Here is a 19,672-nt window from a genome sequence, read left to right on the forward strand (position 1 = left end):
AAGATGTCTCTAATTTATAATAACTAGTACAGCAGAGATAAAACAAGAAAGGTCAGTCAGATATGGACTGTATCTATACCTGCAACCTACATCACAAAATAAATGGAAAAAAAATAATCAGTACCAAAGTTAACTTTGAAAAGAGAACACTACTTGGCAATACTCTAACCACTAAAGCTGTTTTCCATAGCTGTTTTAGACTCCCCACAGGACATGTAATGTAATGACATGTAATGATACCATTAAATGCAATAGGCCTTTGGAGATGGGAATGTTAAGACCTATATTTAATCTCTCTGGTGGTCAGGTAAACTTTTTTTTCCTCCCATTGCTTTCTCCATGCATGTGTTGTTGCAGTTATGATATTGTATAGTTCCACTGTATACTGTACAGTACATAATTAGCATTAGCCTAGTCAACCCCCCGACACAAAGCAATGTACTCTCTGGAACACTGCAAATCAGGTGAAAATACAGTACTGTGGGCTGATATTCATAAATGAACATGTTTTGCTTCTTCTACAACTACGGATGTACCTGCATTTCTTATTGTACACCTGCACTGGGTGACAGAAAAAGTTAATTCCACAAAGAAATGTCCTTCTGCTGAAAAGAAAAAGGTAGTACTTTTCAGTTTAGTACTCTTAAATGACAGGGAACAATGAAATACTGAAATGTTTTCCATCTCCTAAGTTTGCAGTAACCTCAAGGGAAACAGCTTATTGTATATACTGCAGTGATTAATGTGCCTGTAAAAAACACCAGATGACTCCAGTAGCATTCTGGTTAGTCCTCTATAATTGTACATTTTTCCTTGCTAATTCTTGTTATAGCTACTGTACATGGGAGTTAAATTCCGATCAGAACCTGAATCAAACACACTGTGGACAGTCACCTATCAGTAGAGTCCCTGATAATGGATATTTCCAGCCTGCCACTGATACTGACTTGCAAACAGGCTGGTTCCTTGCTCAATTTCCTCTGTTTCTCCAGAGGAGGTAATAGCACATGATAGTACTGTATAAAGAAGCAAAAACATTATTATCCTAGTGCAGGTGATTGCATGTGGTAACACAATGAACCAAAACAACCAGGAATATAAATTTATTTCATTTTAAAAGAATAACAGATAAAACAACATTAATTTATCAGTGTCTGAATATAATGACTGGGAAAGGAAAGCAGAGGGTGGTGGAGGAAACATGTCTATAATTCTCCAGTCTTTATGCTTGTTTTTAAGCTCTTCTGCTTAGTGTACATCTAAGCATAACATCATTATAATGACATCTATTGTCAACTCTGAACACCTGCACCTCTGCACATGCTCTTTAGGAATTTACTGTCAGTTTAAAAAGTTCTAAGATAAAGAGGCAAGAAAGAAAGGCATGTAATGAAAGCAGTTATAACGTGTAATTACAGACATACACTTACGACTCAGCCTACTCAATGACAACACCACTGCCTAGCTGGGCAAGACTGTACAGAACAAAGTGAAATTATGACAAGACATGATTGAACCGTATTATCTATTAAAATTAAACAAAATGTAAAGGTGGCATTTCTTGTTTAAATTAAATTAATAAATATTCATAACGCCTTAGCTGGAATATAAAATAATGTACACAGAAAGGAAGTAACAGTGCACAATAAAGTGAATTGAGGCCTACGCCTACAAGACTATATTCAGGAATTGTCACTGCAATTATATCAATGACATATATTGTTTTTCAGGTTAAGAAAAATCCAGAGGCACACGTGTCATTGTTAATCCTACAGCACTTCGGAAAGCCATGTAAAAAGCTTTAAAAAGTTTTTAAAAATGAAGAATTAAGAAGAATTTCCAGTATTTACAAGTCAATGTAAATGCTGCTTGAGAGTTTTCTGTTTCTGTGCAAGTTTATTTGTGTGCTAATAGATTTGTCACAAGAAATATAACCACTAAAATTCCTTGAAATTAAGAACAAAATTGTTGTTTCTGCTGCGGTTTGCTTTGTCTAAGTAAGCACCAGGAAAGAAGTTTCAGAATATGGCATACTGTATGTACACATTGAGGCCAAGAGCTGTTCACATTGCAGGTAGACAACCTAAACGTCATGCAGTTTATGGTTTATGTACTGCAGAACCAAGCAATCACGTCTTGGATTTCTATCCTTATTTTGTCTTGGTCATTTATGGTGTTGCTGGACACTGCCAAGGTAAGCTTTCCATTTTTGTATTGAAGCCACAACCAAGTAACCTGACCTAGAGGCAGGTCTAATATTAGCAGACTTATCTCACTAACCAGCTATCCAAAAAATAAATATTTCTTGTCTTCTTCATTTTGTGTACATTATATAGACCCAGTTTTATGCCGTACGGTGTTAATTAGATTTTTCATGGCACTCATAAACGTATTGTAATTTTTGAACAGTTTCTCTTTGCATTTTTAAAAGTAATCCTTGCTTGTTCTTGATTGGTCAACTTATTTCTGGCTTGTGTGCAAACAAAAGACACTGTATCATTTTAGTCAAATCAGTCATATTACTAAAAAAACAACATGAATTAAAAAAAAACTCACGTTAAGTTACAAAAACCACTAGCAGAGCCCTTGCCATTTCTGAATTTTCATAAACTGAAAAGATTTCCATGTAAAGTCAAAGCATTTGGACAGAATACGACATGATTAAAAATGAACTTGGAAGTGCTCTGAGATTATCCTGGCAAGCTTTCCAGTATGATCGGACGTCCTGGCTTCTGCTGAACCATGGGGGAATGCGTAAGCTGTGATGCCACAATCCAAACTATAAAACAATTTGGTGGTAAACACAGAGCATGGGCCATTTAGCACAACTTATGAGATAACAGACAGCTGCTTTATCATTCTGATTTCTACAGGCATACTGCCACCACATCTAAGACCCTCAATTACATGTAAGCTATGCAGATAATGTTCTGTAAAAGTGACTTTGGTGATCCTTATTCATAGAGAAAGGGGAAAATGGGCACTAGGTCATAGAATATGCTATTGTTTCATTTTTTCTTATCTTGCATGGACCCCCACCCTTTTAATTTCACTAGACTGGCACAGCTAAGTACTGAAATAATCAGCTCTGTCTACTTATTCTGGATAGCTTTACAGAACATGCCAAATCCATACCCCCCTAAAACATGTTCAGCTACCTTGCTACATATTGACTGACATAGATCGTGCTATGCTGAAATTGAGCAACACAAGAAAGAAAAAAAATCTGCTGTTTTAGATCTATTTGGTAATATTATAGTTTCTTCTAGGATGTTATTATAAAGTATGTTTGGGGATTCATTTAATTACTTTCATGATAAAAAGGAATTCTGTGCATCTCAATGCTGAACTGGAAACGCAGATAGTAATGTGATTTTCCAAGAACAGGTTTATGCATATAACCAGCAGGAAGAAGGAAGACTTTTGTACACCTTTTGAGATTATTCAATCATGCATTCTAGTGAGACACATAAACAGAATGACATTTCCTATTCCGTCATAAATAATTAAGAACATAACATACTGTAGATCACTACACTCAATGCATTTGTTTTCTTAATTTTATTGCGGAAAAGAAAAAAATACAGTTAGAATATGCTACACATAGATTTTGTACCAAAATAATACACAATATTCAGGCCATAATGAATACATGAAATCAAAGTCCACTTTGTTTCACACTGCCACAAGCTTCAGCAACTAAGCAATGGCGAAAGCTAATTTCAAATTAAAGGAATTGCAGTTGTCTCTCTTTTTTACAGTATATAACCAGAAAGCATGCCAATAAATTGCAAACCAAAAAACATTATAACATAATTAATATTGGTTTTTTGTCCCAAAAGCAAAAAATAATAATAATGTACCGTTACGTTTGACACAGTAATTGGAGCAAAAAAAAAAGCAGTCTTGATCAAAGCCCAACACTAAAGTGCTTTAGGTGGTAAATAGTTTGTCTAAAACGGGGCATACCTGAATGCAGAAAACAAAAGGCCTGTTAAGAGAAAGAGAGGGCCAAAAAAACAACTAATCAGGCCCAGATAGAGAAAGGACATTTACTCTCAACAAAGTGGTCAGATGTCAGACATTTTGCTTCAGCTTTACTGGAAATTTTAATGTAATGGAAATGGAAAAAAATGGTACAATTCAGCGTTGAATGTCTAACTTTTCCCCCCTCCTTGCAAACAAGCCATTGGAGGATCATAATTGCATGACATTTTGTAGCCTTGTAAAATAAACTGTAAGCAGAGCTGCAGTAAAGGGTTATAGTCCCAGAGAGGATGGTAGGGGGGGTTCAGGCTCACCATATGCTGAAACCATACACGGTCAAGAGCAGCCATTAGTCATTCACAATATGGAACAGGGCTAATGTGCCCCACTCTGGCCAGCAGGGTCTCATTTCATTTTGTTTAATATTTAAAGCTTTGCTCATGTTCAATTTTCCTTACTGTCGGCTCACCATAAACTTGGCCTTTAGAGCACGGTGGGAGCCAGGAAGCAAGATATTAATAAAACCAAAGGCTCTGCATGGAAAGCACTGTTGATACAACAAAGAGTGCTGCTGAATTGTGACTTTCCTTATCCATGGTTGGGACACTATGTTTTATGGCTCGGGCATGGAGGGAACCAAACTTCTATCACCCTAAAAAAAAGATATACAGTTTTTGCTTCATTTTAATTAAATTTGTGGCCTGCTGTCAACATGCATTGGAAGCCTGTCTCACGGGCTCAATTTGCTTTTTAATTATATTACTGGATGAAGCAATTTCAATTCAAAAGCCACTCTATCTCCATAAGTGAACTGTAGATTTTGACATTTTAACGTTCAATTTTCCAGGTTTTTTAAGTAAAAAAAAATCTCCTTTTAAAATTGATCTGTCCATTTGGACTCAATGCAGGGCTCATAAAAAGGTAGGTTTTTGAAACTTTCCTTCATAAAGCAATGCATACCTTCATTTTTAAAAAACAAACTAGTCCCGAAAACTGAAACAGCGTAGATGCCTCTGAGGTAACTCCCCAAGCTGAAAATGATTTTCTTTCATTTCAGTTGGAATTCCATATAAACTGAAAGGATTAAATGTATGAAACGCTAATTCCAATGAGAAATTAAATTCAAGGAAGCTAAGTATTTTAATTATCTTAGAATGGGTTAAATTTAAAAAATGTAGTATACGTTAAAAATCAAAGCATTTTTTAAACACAAATTCATTAATTTACTGTTTAGCAGAACATGTCCATTAGAGGATACCTTGTCTGCAATAATTCCAGAAAGTTAGCAGAGAAACTTTATATTAACATGTTGTTTCCAGTGAACATTATTATATTTAAGAACAGTGCATCATCATAGCACATAGCACATAGAATACTTTCCCTCTATGCATACCTCTGTTTTCAGCCTCCATTCCTAAAAAGCATGTTTAGACATCCCCATCCCAAGTCAGCCTGCCATTGTGAAGATAAATTTAAACCATTCTAGAACCCCTATCTTTCACTGCCAGTTTCCTTGCAGAAACATTCATCTTCCTGTATTGCAAACTGTGTGGGCTGCAATTTAAACCTGCATTCTGAGACCAACATGCAAGTCCCCAAACTAAGAATTAAGGTGGAAAAATACTTTTTTACTAAACGAATATAATATTATTGTGAAAAGAAATGCTTTTGTAAATGTTTTAAGGGTAAGAAATACAAAATGTTTGGTGTTGAAAATCTTCTATGTGTAAACAAAATCTAGTCAGTTTTTTAAGAAGAAAACCTACAAAACATTTAATCTTGTCTCATCCTTAGATATTTTTGTTTTCTTTGTAAAGGAAAAACAGACTACCAAATTTATAAATCCAATAATTGTAAGTGTTATCCTAATTGTCAGAGATAATCAAGACATGGCTTTGTGGAACAAGAAGACGTCACATTAAAAAATATATGTCTTACGGGACTAGCAAACTCCTTCAGCATAGCTGGATACAACCTGATGATTGCTGCGTTTAGCTTGTTGAAGAGAAAAACTTTTAAAGATGTTTCACAGCCTGTTTCCCATGTGTGATCTGTATTTGAGTCAGGTGGTCAGCAAGATGCATTTGGTCACACCACAAACCCATTTTTACAAAACTACATGTTGTAATACGCCATTACTTATTTCTACTTATACTGTCCATGGCATGCTGTATAAATGGGTACCCCCAGGGAATCACTATAAATGAAAATCTGTTTCAAACTGATGATGATTATTATTGTATATAGAAAACAGCATTAACCAAATTAAATTTACTATATATACTGGATATACTGTATGTGGCCTGTATTTTTCCATATAATGTCTGTGCTTCAGGCTACATAACCCATTCGCTCCCTTTGATGCGATGTCAAACTCAGTCTTCATGTTTGTTGCTGAAACATCCATCTAATTTCTAACCACATCACCCAATTCAGGGCCACTAGGTCATGTTTCCAGTTCATTTACCACCAATCTATGCCACAAGTTAATGACCTGACATGCTACATGACTCTAGCTCTAAGACATAGCTGCAGTTAAACATTATTGACAGAATACATCTGTCAATACATCGTATCAGCTTGATAAGTATTTCCTCAGGAGAGGACTGAAGCAGTATCACCGTCATGATTTAACTTTGGATGGAGGACCTCACAGTAGATACTGGACTGAGATGCTGGACCCCTACCTGCTGATGAAACAGATCCTTTGACTTCTACAGCTTTGGCACCTGGAGTCAAAACTTAAATGAGCTCACTTTTAGCCAGCAGTCACTCCCATTACTTACTGTCTGAAACTAATCCATAATGCCTTGATCTCCTAGGGATTCATTTACCTTTGGAAGTATTTTCTGTTCTTCTGTGCCTAATGGTTGTTCTGACTACGACGTACTTGTATTGATTAAAATTTGTGAAAGTACAGAGTAAAGGGTATAAAAATAAGTTGAATTTTGAATGCTTTGAATAGGTGCCAGCAGACATTTCTTGTGTTTCACCATTTTTCTAGTCATATCTGTGTTTTTATGTCTATTATACAATATAGGCATATATGTCTTAAAATGCTTCTTTTTTAGGTTCTTCTGGAGATGGGGAGTGTAGATGATGGGCAAATACATTAAAAAATGTTTCAGATTGTTGTGTCAGATGACATAATTTGTGCTCTGGTCTTAGAGAAATCTTCTGAGCAGACATACTTTTCAAAAGCAGAAGTCAAAACAAATTGATGTGGAGTGTAGGGCTCTATTAATTTCTTATATTTCCTTTATTTTTTTACATACAGAAGTACTGAAAAAAAACAGGTGGTGCAGTGGTGAGCATTACTGCCTCGCAGCACTAGAGCCTGGGATGTTATCTGTATTGAGTTTGTATAGTCTCCCTGTGTTTGCATGGGTTTCCTCTGGGTACAGTACTCCAGTTTCCTTACACAGTCCAGAGACATACTGGTAGGTTAATTGGCTTCTGGAAATATCTGGTGTGAGTGTGTGCCTGTTTATGTCTGTTTGTGCCCTGGGATGGACTGGTTTCCTGTCCAGGGTGTATCCCACCTTGCATCCATTGCTTGTTGGTTTAGGCTCCAGCTTTCCCTTGCAACCCTGTACTAGATAACTTGATTTAGAAAATGGAAAAACATACATTTGTTGACATTTCTGGAGTAGAAGCTACCATGTGTTTTTTTAGAACACCACAAATACACAGAAACAACTAAATAAACAACCCCTTATCTTAACAGACTAAGATAACTAAGAAAACAAAATGAAAATGTCATATTTTATGTTCTTCCTTTGTCTCTGAAGGAGACATTAATAAAAAAGTACTTAAATATTAAGTACTTGGATTTAATATGGATATTAATTATCTTTACCATGAAGGAAACCAAATAGTGAGACAAAAAGTGTTACACTGTTCCTATTTGTGTGTTTTACTTTTTATGTAACATTTTCAGTTTTACTCTTAAAAGGAAATGTCATTTTAATTAATAATATGTTGAGTACCATGTGACAAAAATACTCTATGTTTGAAACATCAAAATAGAATAGAAACACTATGAATCTAACAAAATTCTAACTGAATATGTATGATATGTATCAGTATGTACATATTGGTCAAGTCAGTTTTAAAGGAAGACCATCTTTTAAATTAAAATTACCCGGGTCATGTCACATCATTATGACCACACACACACAAATAGCCAAATTCTTGAAGTCAATCAATCAAGTTAACATTTATTAAGGGGCTTGTTTGGATGGTATATTCTAAACTCAAAATACTTTAGTTAGCATTTTTAAAACTCATCTCAAACAGCAAAATAATGTATTTGAATACTAACTGTTAAAATGGCTGTAGGCCCCACTGTGATTCATTTACTGGGAAGTCCTGTGGCACTTTGTCTAACTAATTTTCCTTATGAACACATGGATACGATTTGCAAAACGATTTCCCCTTTAGAAAAGATCTGCATTTTTCTCTTCTTAAGTTTGGTCCAGTAATCACTTGCTTTCAGAACATGTTTTTCCATTAAACACATCGAGACTTTCCATTTTAAAGTTTGCTGTCTACTGTACAGTATATGCAAACTATTATCAATCTAATAATAAGTAACAGGTTGCACATCACAATAATGTCTCTGTATTATAACCCTCATTCTCATCACTGTTTACTGACTGCAGCCCAGCATTTGTTTTTGGACTGTTACAGTTTTCAACTGTACTTCATAAAGATCAACACAAATTTCAATTTTCTGAATTTCCTGTAAACAGTACTGTATTGGTTGCCATTTTATAACACATTAATACACAATTACATAATAACCTACAAAGCACACCTATATTAAAATGAACAACCTATAAAAAACATTCTCCAACACTGACAGATCACTAAGCACAAAAAAAGACATGAAACAGACAAAAATGTTCCTTTCTTGTTGAGCCTAATGCAGAAAATTCTTTTTTGTGTCATTCCATTCATTGCCATTTGTGCCATGGATTGCTGTGGGAAAACTGGAGTCTCCCAGCATGTCTGGGGGTGTGCAATTTGCTATGTTGGGGCTCTGTACTTTGGCTGACCTTTACCTTTGACAACAGATTCAAGGAGTGTTTAACTGCACGATTCCTCATTTATTCTCTGGTTTTTGGGTGGGCTGGAAAACCAGTGTTGAAATCCTGTCAACCAAAACTCTGCAGGAGATCCCGCAGAAATATTCGTGTTAACGTGGAGGCCCTCTGAAAGCACGACTATGCATTTTGAAATGCAAAAGCAGGACAACGGAATTCCTCCCAGTGTAGACCATGTGAGCCATGCATAACAGGGAACTCCTTTCACTCTGAAGCTTTTCCTTCACACAGAGCAAAGAGGATGGCTTCTGTATCTACTGTATATGCTGTTTCTCCTTTCATAAGCAATAATGGATGGTGGAAAGAATTCTAATCCTTATTTGTTGAGCAGTGATTCATATTTTCATTCTCCCTCCCCACACCGACTGCTAGTTTGGCGCAGATGGTGTGGAAATATTTATACAGAAAATGCTTCACAGTAGGAGCTCCCCCTGTTAGAAACCACCCTAGGATTCCCAGTACAATGCATAGCAGATAGTAATCCTCTACTGCCAGGTTCTAAAACAATACCTAACCAAGCACTGTGCCTTGTTTTATTTTAGCCATGAGGAGTACTGTGTAAATTTTCAGCTTTGTTATTTTGATGACTTTTTAAGGTAATAACTTTTTAAGGGTTGTATTCATGATGATATAGTTAATACCCACACTTTATTTCTGCATATGACCGAGTAGGTTTGAGACAATGAACAATGCTAAAGTTTAAACAAAGACGATTTAACTTACTGAGTAGTCACATGCAATCATTAAAATCAAGATATCACACGGGTAGAAAAAAAAATTCTTGAGAAATTATGAAAAAGCCAAAGGATCTTTCCACTTTTAGAATATAATTTATGTACTTCAAAGTTTTTAGAGCAACGTGTTTCAGAACACAATCTGTACCCTTTGGCTCCTTAAACTCTCTAAATTCACTGCAATCTCTGTCATAAATCTTTGTAGACCAAAACAATCACTAATGCCCATACCAGAAAAAGGCCCCAAAGGGTTTAACTTTGAGCTCCATTCAAGTGTATGTGCCTGTCAATTTACCAGGTCAAAGTGTCACATCATACTGATGAATGGTGACAACCTTTGACTAAAATATTTAGGCCTGTGTCATTCAAGCAGGCATTCCAGATGCAGGTAGTGTGCTCAGATAAGCACAGGATTGGATGGTATTAATCATGTTCTATAGGGTTGAAAGCATGTAGTAGGTGATTGCTAAATTAAATTTCAGACTCTAATGATAATAAGGACCACTGCATACAATTTCATTCATACTGATTCTCATAGAGAGGCACTGCTCTATATTGCACTGTTCTACACTGAGAATGATGAATGGGTAGGTATTTAGAACAATAATAGGGCTCAGGCTGTGCAGTTTACAAAGTAACTTACAATAATAAACCTGGCACAAATCAAGACAAGCTTTGTTTCAACTTGTGATTTAATATAACTTCTTAGTTAATTAAAGACTCACATCTAACTTAATTATTGGTTGGTTTTAGAGTGTGTCATGCTGCTGCAAGATTCATTATGACCAGCACGTACCAGCAATAGAACAATAGTTGTTTAAATACAACTATGAAACTCATACATTTTATATTTACAGTATTATTAAAAATATAGTTATAAAATCAGACTGATTATTCACAATGATTATTCAGCATTCATTGTAAGCTGTCAACTCATTCATGTAATTATTCATGTTTAACAGGGGACATCATCTTGTTCTCATTCCCAAATCCTGAGGAAAAGCATTCAGAAGTTTAACAGAAATTTAAATCTCTGTAAATGTATACATCTATAATCTATCATCTAAACATAAAAATATACTCTATACAGATGTGATTATAAGAAAAAACTCTTAAATGTACTGTAATTAGTGAAAAACACATTTCTTAATTAACACTGTGGGTGGAGGATTGTACTCCAATCTATAACAGAAAATGGTGAATTTTAAATTCGATTTAAAATTGGAATTAGAACTTTTGAACACTCCACATTTTATGATATGTAAAACTAGGTCTTATTTTTTTTGTAAAAAATGTGAAAACTGAAATTATTTAATGCATAATGAATCTTGTTATTGCTCCAGATCAGTGGCTTATCTTCTGTTTCTTATCAACTGAGGTATTTTTATAGGAAATTGTAATTGAACACAGCCGTTTGGTCTACGCGTGTGCCAAGATTAGGTAGACAGGAGACTTGTATTTACAATACAGTGTCCAAAAAACGTAGATAGACTACAGCTTGCTTTCATCTCAGCCTGTGTGGGCTGTATCAGCTGCTCTTTATAGTCTTGCTCTCATTCCATGAGGCACAAGCCACTGTGATGCTGATAATCCCAATGAAAGTATCCTGTAAATCACGGAATGCTTCTATCTGTGACCAGCTGCCCTGTTCACAACACTTCACAAACCTGGGACCCCTGTTGATATGGCATCATGACAAGCTGGAGTTGGCTTTGATATCGACATAAAAATCTGTTAATGATCTGGAGTGACACAGTAGGATACAGGTTTATGACATGTACAGAAAGTGCAAAAACAAAATTTCAGTTCCTGTTTCTTTTTTTTTTTCTTTTGAAAGTGCATTTTAAAACTCTGTTTAACAATTCTGTTATTTTATACACAATCGGATGCTTATGGTTTAACTTGAATTAACACATTTTTTAGAGCTAAAGAGATCTAACAATGACACTGTAATCATGGGAAGGACCATTTTGAATTAACTGTAGCAGAGGAGACCCTGCAAACTGTATCACAACAGAGAACAGCAATTCCCTCATCAATCTATCAACATTCAGAGTGTTGAAGTAGGCCACCTAACAGATGAAAACCAACAAAGCCTGCAGGCCAGATGTACCTTCAGTAGTCGTACGTCAGATATCCAGAAGCTTTTCTCTGACATGAGGAGGACAACCCTGGTAACTTTTGGATCTTGACCATCCGGGCCATTTTACAACAATGACTAGAGAATTTACAGGAGGTTGTCCCTCATGTCCATTGCAGATAAGATACAGGTCTGCATCCTCCTTCATCCTGTTGCCAAGGAGATCCTCACAGAAATCTAGTCTGGTTTCTGACCATCCAAGGGACACTGCAGACATGGTCTTATTTGCCAGCGAGGTCCAAGAAAAATGTCCAGAGCAAAATAAACATTCCCCACCTTTATTGAACAAACCATGGCATTTGTTTCCTTAAATTGCGAAGCTCTGTGGAACACCTTCCGATGCCTTTGTTGCCACTGGAGCTTGTCACGATCTTGAGACTCCACTACATATACTATTCTACAATAATATCACCCCCACAATCCTGAGTGGATGTTCTGAGACCAATGCCTTCTGCATCTAGACCGAGGTCAAGCAAGTTTGTGCGATCACCCAAAACCTTCTTCACCACCAGAGACATCAACTCTGCTGGCCCAAAAACCATTTTACTCATTTGGTTCTCTGCTCCAATGCACAAAGAGCAGCCAAAGTAAATTATGCAAAGATATGCTTAAGGTTATCCTCAAATCTGGAGCTATTAATGAGTGGGAGAAGCAAGCTGTCGACTGCTTAGTAAGACACCACCTGGTTCATCAAGACATGCATTACTTTGAAATCTAGCAACCTGATACCAAGGCACAAGAAGACTAACCTGTCATGATCGTCATCCCTCCTCTAGAGGGTGCTCCGACCTTTTTCGTTGTGTTCCCCAGCCTTATTTATTCCGGCTGTTTCCTATCCCCGTTTCCCTATTTAAGCCTGGCGTCTCCGTAGTTCGGGGCTCAGCTTCGGAAGACGGACATCTGAAGGGCTGCCTATCCACCGGGCTCAGGAGTAGTCTTGAGTGCAAGGCCTTTTCCCCAGATGTCCTGATGTACTTAGTCCGGGGCCTTGTCCCATTATGGTTTTAACCCTTTGTGCTCCTGGTCCCAGTTCCCTGTTCCTGTTTTTAATCGTCTTTGTCTGTGATGGATCTCCCGGCACCTGGACCTTGGACTTCCTTTTGGACTCGTACGCCTGCGCTCCCCCCATGCACTGGATCACAGTCTTCACCACCCCCCTGTCCGTCATCCCGTCTATTCCTCACCATGTCTTCCCTGATGTCCTTCTCCAGTAATTTCCTGATTATACCGTCCCGCATAGGGTCTTTAACAACGCATTTCATGGGAGTCAGAACCAGCTCCTGTGAGATAACCCAGAGCTGCACATTCCACTCCCTACATACAATAACAAATCCCCATTGCCAAAGAACATGTACAGTACATCTAGAATCAGACTCCATAGTCATCTGACCCGCTAACATGACATATGTCATTCTTGACTGAGAAACTACTTTGATTCTGGACAAGGGCAGAGATCATTTGAACTATGCAGTGTTTATATTAAGTTTCCCCTTTGGAATTATTATCTGTTTAGAAGAGATATGTGAGGAAGCTCAGAATATTAAGTTCCAGATAGGAATACTCAAACAAGTATAGACTAGATAACCATGTACAGTTAATGACTAAAATTAATTAACTTTGGCATGCACTTATTTTTCTTTATTTTTTATTCTTATTTAAAACACTGAAATAATCAGATTAATTTAACTAAATTACAGCAAAATTGTAATACCCATGAAAACGCTAGCTTGTGTTCCTGTATCTCCATGGCAACAGGCCGAGTCTCTGCTTAGTCTGGTAATTCATCAAGTGCTGTGATGTTGAGATATGGGCAATTATCGATACAAAACACATGTGATTACATTGGCATCTACAGTATCTTGTTACCTCCAGGTATTTAAGCCCTGCTTTAACAATGCCATTCACTCAGTCATTGGATTTTTCATTCTCAGATTGGAGGTATCCTTCATGCTTTCAGTATCTCCTGATTTTTTTAAATATCCTTTGTTTTTTGACTATGGCTTTCGATTATCCCCTGTGTTTTGTATACTCTCTCTGAGCATGGACTCTGCCTGTTCAAAAATGTCCTGGACAGATTTCCATGCCTTGTAACTTTGCCCGTATTTGATTGTCCTTTGGACTCACCTTAGGACTTCAATCAGTTTCACTGGCCTCAGACCCTGCTCCTTCTGACTCTTTGTCCCTCTCTCCGCTAGATCTGAGATACTGCAAAGGGGCCATAACACTAAGGTCAATGGCCATCTGTGCATGCAAGACAGGGATCTAGAGAACTGAAGAACGCAAGACTAGGAATACAGGGAGGCTTCCAGTAGACTCAAAGAGCAGACTATATCAGAGCCCTAAGCCATGTCACAGCTGTCCCTAAATCTCTTGCACCGCCTGATACGGGCATGGATGGAAAGTTACTTGCAGGAGATGCAGATTTCCTGTCTGATCACATTTCCATGGTAACCAGCACTAATTGACAGGTGATTGGCTTTCTATCATGGCAAACATTAGCTCACTCTGCAGGTTTACCATGGGAGCAAGTGTGACACAAATTAATCGAAGTTTAATTAACTTGACCATGTATGACATCTACAGTATATTAAGATAAAAACAAGTCTTAGAAAGTTGTATTCATCATAGACACAATCAGGAATTTCAATACATGTACAGTATGCTATGGTTATGAACATTTAACAATTCACTCAAAATGTTTACTTATGTTTCCTGCACTTATGACAACTTTAACTTTATCAGTACACTTTAGTTTGGGTGAGATTAAAATTGTTAATTCACAGGCATACTTTTGGAGAATAGGCATAATTTGATAATTGGCTATTCAATTATACCTATTGATAATTGCAATATTAAACTACAGCCTAATAACTATAGCCTCACACTATGAAAACTTAAAACTCTTTACAATTATGACATGAAACCATGTCATCCCTCATGAGTATTTTTCCCTTCATAAAGAACTTGCTTTCTCACTTTCCACCAGCCTACAAACTTGCTTGAAGTCAAACTCATCAGACTTAGACTTTATGTCATCACTTAGACATTGACACCCATTCTATAATAAAATACGTTTATAAAAGAATCTGTGAGCTAGACTGGAAGCAACTTAGCAAATATACTTTTCATATTTTGGCTTGAAACATTAAGGGATAATAATTTGTGCACAGCATATTAGGGATGACAACAGGGGCAGAACATGCTGAATACTAAAACACTGTTGTCTTTGCTGATTTTTAATTGATGCAGTTCAGCTGGTTTTCATTTAACCTGGCTCTTGACTGATGGTTATTGATATTATTCTTGTGAGCACGTCTCTTTCAAGGCACAGATAAACATGCATAAATGTACTACCTGGGCAAGGTATTACATTAATGTTTCTCAATTCTGTTTTGTGTTTGCTAACTCCACACTCTCTGGTTTTTGAATATCTGTGTGAGGAAACAGTCCCTGCTGTCAGAGTAAAGTGTGTGACTTTAAATGCAGAATCAACAAAGCTTATTTGCACTATATTTCTCCAAGAAACACGATGCATTTGCACATGGGAAAAGTATAAAAAAGCCTGCACTGACAGCATCACTTCTTTTGCAGTTCATTTATTCATTTCATTTCCAAAAGCAAAGAGAAGCAAAAAGGGGAAATATGATTCCTAATGAATAAAACATTTAATTTGGGTAACACCAAAGTGATTTAAGTGACACTTTCCCTTTTTATTAGCAACAATTAATGGGGTAGAAGGCTGCACAGAGCCCAGACTTCACAGAGGTAAAACAACATCAATGTGTATTTTAGGAAGTTTCTTTCCTAGAAGCATGTTTAATTTAATGACCGAGTGACTAGGCCAGCTCTGTTGTTGCAAGGTTTATGTGCAGTTCCAAGGGTCACGAGTTCATTCTCCTGCTGAGGTTGACTCAGCTCAGACACTAGACAGAATGAAGCACAATAGGGCAGCCTGGCTGTCTCTGCAAAGGCTCCATAAATCCAAACATCTACCTCAATCTTCTGGCAGCTAAAACTCCTGGTGTCAATGAAGTCTGAATGGCTAACTAAGGTTATAGCTAAGCTTGCCTGCATTTGACATTTACATTTTTGCTGTGCATAAATATGCTGCACAAAAATACGCACCTTTTGAAGTTCACTGTTTTGATTAAGTGAATTTATAACACCAGCTAATTGCTTTCTCAGGCCGACCAGAAGGCAGGGATTTTTTCCTTTTACAGTGATATCTGATGATGAATTAGTGGTTTTCCTATACTATTACCAAAACTGTCTCTAAACCCTTTATTTAGTCAGAATGGGAGACAAAATTTAAAATTAAGCTACAGCAGTTTTTATTTTAGAGATCAGAGAAAGTCATTTATATCAAAAGAATGCTGTATAAATTTCACTTTTCTTTTTTTTCTTTTCAGTATGAAATGACGTCTTCTTTTTGTCATTTTACTTTGTATTTAGAACTACTAAACACACGAGATGTCAAGAGAAGAAGTGAATCGAAGTCTAGTAAAAAAATCACTTTCATTTGACCTCAGCCTGTCTGAGCTGTTATAAACGCTAATATTAATGTTCATTTGTTGAACCCTTTATATGACTAAATGATGGTAAAGATGTTACCAACGTATGTTAATATTATATCATGAAGAAAAATAACACTCAACAAAGTATACATTTTTTTAAATGGAGCAGTAGTTCACTAAATTAACTCTTCAAACAAGTGTGAAACATGCTAATTAAAATAATAGTGTATCTTAATGAAGGAGAGCATGGCCTAATGATAACAATTCACTCAGTAAATAAGCATGGTGTTGATACAAATTAGTGGTATAAGACATCTTCTCCATTTGCAATCACCTTGACAAGCTTTGAACTTACTTGACATATTAGCAGTATAACTGTTGTGATCTCATATATCTATTTAACCTTTCATTCTATAATATCACTTCAAAATTCCAGACAATTAATAAATGAAAATACAAGGACAAATTAACAATTGTGTCATACTCAAAGTATATTTTAGACCTTAAATGTTGTACAACAGGATGACAGGAAACATATTTGGAAAACTAACATTTTTACTAATTTACTGATAAAACAATAAAATAGTCTATTTAAAACATTGGAAAAATATGATATACCATATCCTGCCAGGATTTTTATTGGATATTTAAACATGCATGACCTACACTTCCCAGCAGGCTATAAAACTGCAATGAGCTTGCAGAGAGAACTAAAAACACAAAGGGTACCCCCTAATCATAGTACTTCATTACGCCAGTAAATTATCTGCATTGCTTTAAAATCTATGTAAAATTTTAAAGGATCTCTGATGCCCCTTTACAACATTTTTCTGTATGACTTTAAAGCAAAATGCAACAGGCACAGGAAAATGGACTTGTACACTTGAGGGAACTAATACTGCACTTACATATGTTTTGTACTCCCAGATGAGCAAAGCTAATACTGTATGTATTGAACTGTGTGAGAGCATGTCCATCTGTTACAATCCACGAACTGCACAAGAGTCCAGTGTGAAATATAGGTTTGGCTTCATTGAGAAACAAGAGCATATTTTCTAGCATATAATGGACACAAATACTGTAGAACTTTGCTGCATGCTAAGTGGGTGTGTTCTTTCTGCTAAAAAGAACTGGTACTTAATAAAATGAAAATGAAGAAAGATAAAATAAGGTTTATATTTCCTATGTGAAGTACACATAATAAAACAAAATCTACATAAGAAAGATGATATATAAGCCAGTGGATACCGATTCCACAGTGGTCTAATGTGCAGCTCTGTGAAGAATAGTAGCTGATATACACTAGCTTAAATTTTAATGCATTTGTCTAAAGCCATCTACTGCTCCTGTTCTGCATCTACTGTAGTCAGTGCTATTATTAACATCAACAAAGTTGATTATGTAGTAACTACTATATGTGCATTAAGCAAACTCATAAATCAACTATATAATGCAATGTAAATATTTTACATTTTCAACATCAATTCCAATATGGTGTCCCAAGGTTGCCTATCCCCCCCCCCAAACAAATACTTATACAGTGCTTGCAGTTGTGCCAGAGAGCCCAATTACCAGTAGTTTCCCCGGATTGTCAATTGACCGGCTAATGAGGTCATGAGCAAATTAAACAATGAGGTGGAAACAATAAGGTTTCAGGATATGTTTAGTTTCATTAAAAACAAAGTTTAGTTCAAGAATTATTTTAAAGATGGGCAACGTCTTTGAAATGATTCTTAAAACTAAACTTACTGTTGATGTGAAAAGCACAATGATCAGAAATGACCCCAAAAAGAACAATGACCCCAGCAGTCTTCATCAGAAAAAAAGATATGGTCTGGAATGTGATTTAATCTGCTGTTGGTGCACAGCATGAGTGCTGCATTTAATATGTTGTATAGTTATACATGTATATGATAGTACTGTACATCTTGTTTGGTTACACCTGTACAGCTACATCGGTATCCATGCCATATTTCTATATTGTTGATGAATGGTGAAAAGCTTCAGGAGTTCATATTATTTGGGTCATGCTTCAGAGATGCAGCAAGTGTAGACAACCACCTGTGTAAAAAGTGCAACCTTTACAGAATGCACTTGTATTGGAAACAGTGTACATTCAACTTAACACAGTGCTGTAATATACAGTGCTGTATCATTATCTTACAAATGAAACAAATGCAAACTATTCTCAGAAGAAGCTATGTATAATTAAGTTTTTAAAGCCTCTAAATAATTTGAAACCTGACACACAACAAAAACATCCATCAATATTAATTTGTTAATTTATCAACAGCTTAATGTTTGTCAGTACCAATTGACTATGACAGGACTAAGGTTGCATTAGGAAAGAATCCACAGGGGAAGCTTTTTGTTTAACAAGACAGCTACACCAATGTCAGTGCAGCAGCTGTCAGCCCATTGTAATTTTATATTCCAGCAATGAGTGCCCCTACCAATTGTGATATCAGAGAGTTTTGAAGATGAACCGAATGTGTCACCTTGCAAAGTGCCAGATGTGATGTGGACTTACCCCGTGGCTCAGGGTGATAAACCACGTACAGGGATGTCACTCCTATTGGTTCTCAACAGCATACAAATATACAATCCTATATATTTTTCTTCTTTTCCACTCTACAAGAACGGGTGTTTCAAAGTGTCATCATCAAGTTACCACATGTACACGTCAAAGTAAGCCTCACTATAAGATGCACACAATTTGTTGGAATTTGCTTTGTCTCAGGATTTAGCGGGAAAATCCTACGTGAATGCCTAACAAAATGTCCTTGGAATTTGTCAGGAAGCCTTGACGTGTTTATAAATTCACTGGGATTCGCCCTTTGTAGAGAGCAGCCACAATTATCCATTGGGGGTTCCTTCAGATATAAAAGAGCAGCAATAATGACAAGCCATAAATCATAAGAACTGTGCCTCACCTGTTTAGAGGGCGTATGGACAGATCTCCAGGTGGAATGGTGGTGTGGTAACTGTAAATTCTAGTATGGAGTTTGTACTCTCTTCCCATAATCCATGTGGGATTTCCCCGAGCACTCCAGTTTTCTCCGACATTATAAGAGCATGCTGGTAGGTTGTCCGGCTCTACTAAATTGCCCATTTTATGAGGAATGGCAACTGGACACCCTTCTCATTAAAGAGCCCAGTCAGGAGCAACTGAACAATAGGTGGGTCTCT

The 19,672-nt window shown here is 36.6% G+C and overlaps 1 protein-coding gene across 6 annotated transcripts in view; it reads right to left on the reverse strand.

The window, feature by feature from the left end:
• fhod3a (formin homology 2 domain containing 3a) overlaps positions 1 to 19,672 on the reverse strand; it is a 240,149-nt gene that overhangs the window by 89,515 nt on the left and 130,962 nt on the right. The gene's annotated exons all lie outside the window — the stretch shown is intronic.

The sequence above is a fragment of the Lepisosteus oculatus genome, chromosome 10, assembly GCF_040954835.1.
Source record: "Lepisosteus oculatus isolate fLepOcu1 chromosome 10, fLepOcu1.hap2, whole genome shotgun sequence".
Classification (NCBI taxonomy): Eukaryota; Metazoa; Chordata; class Actinopteri; order Semionotiformes; family Lepisosteidae; genus Lepisosteus; species Lepisosteus oculatus.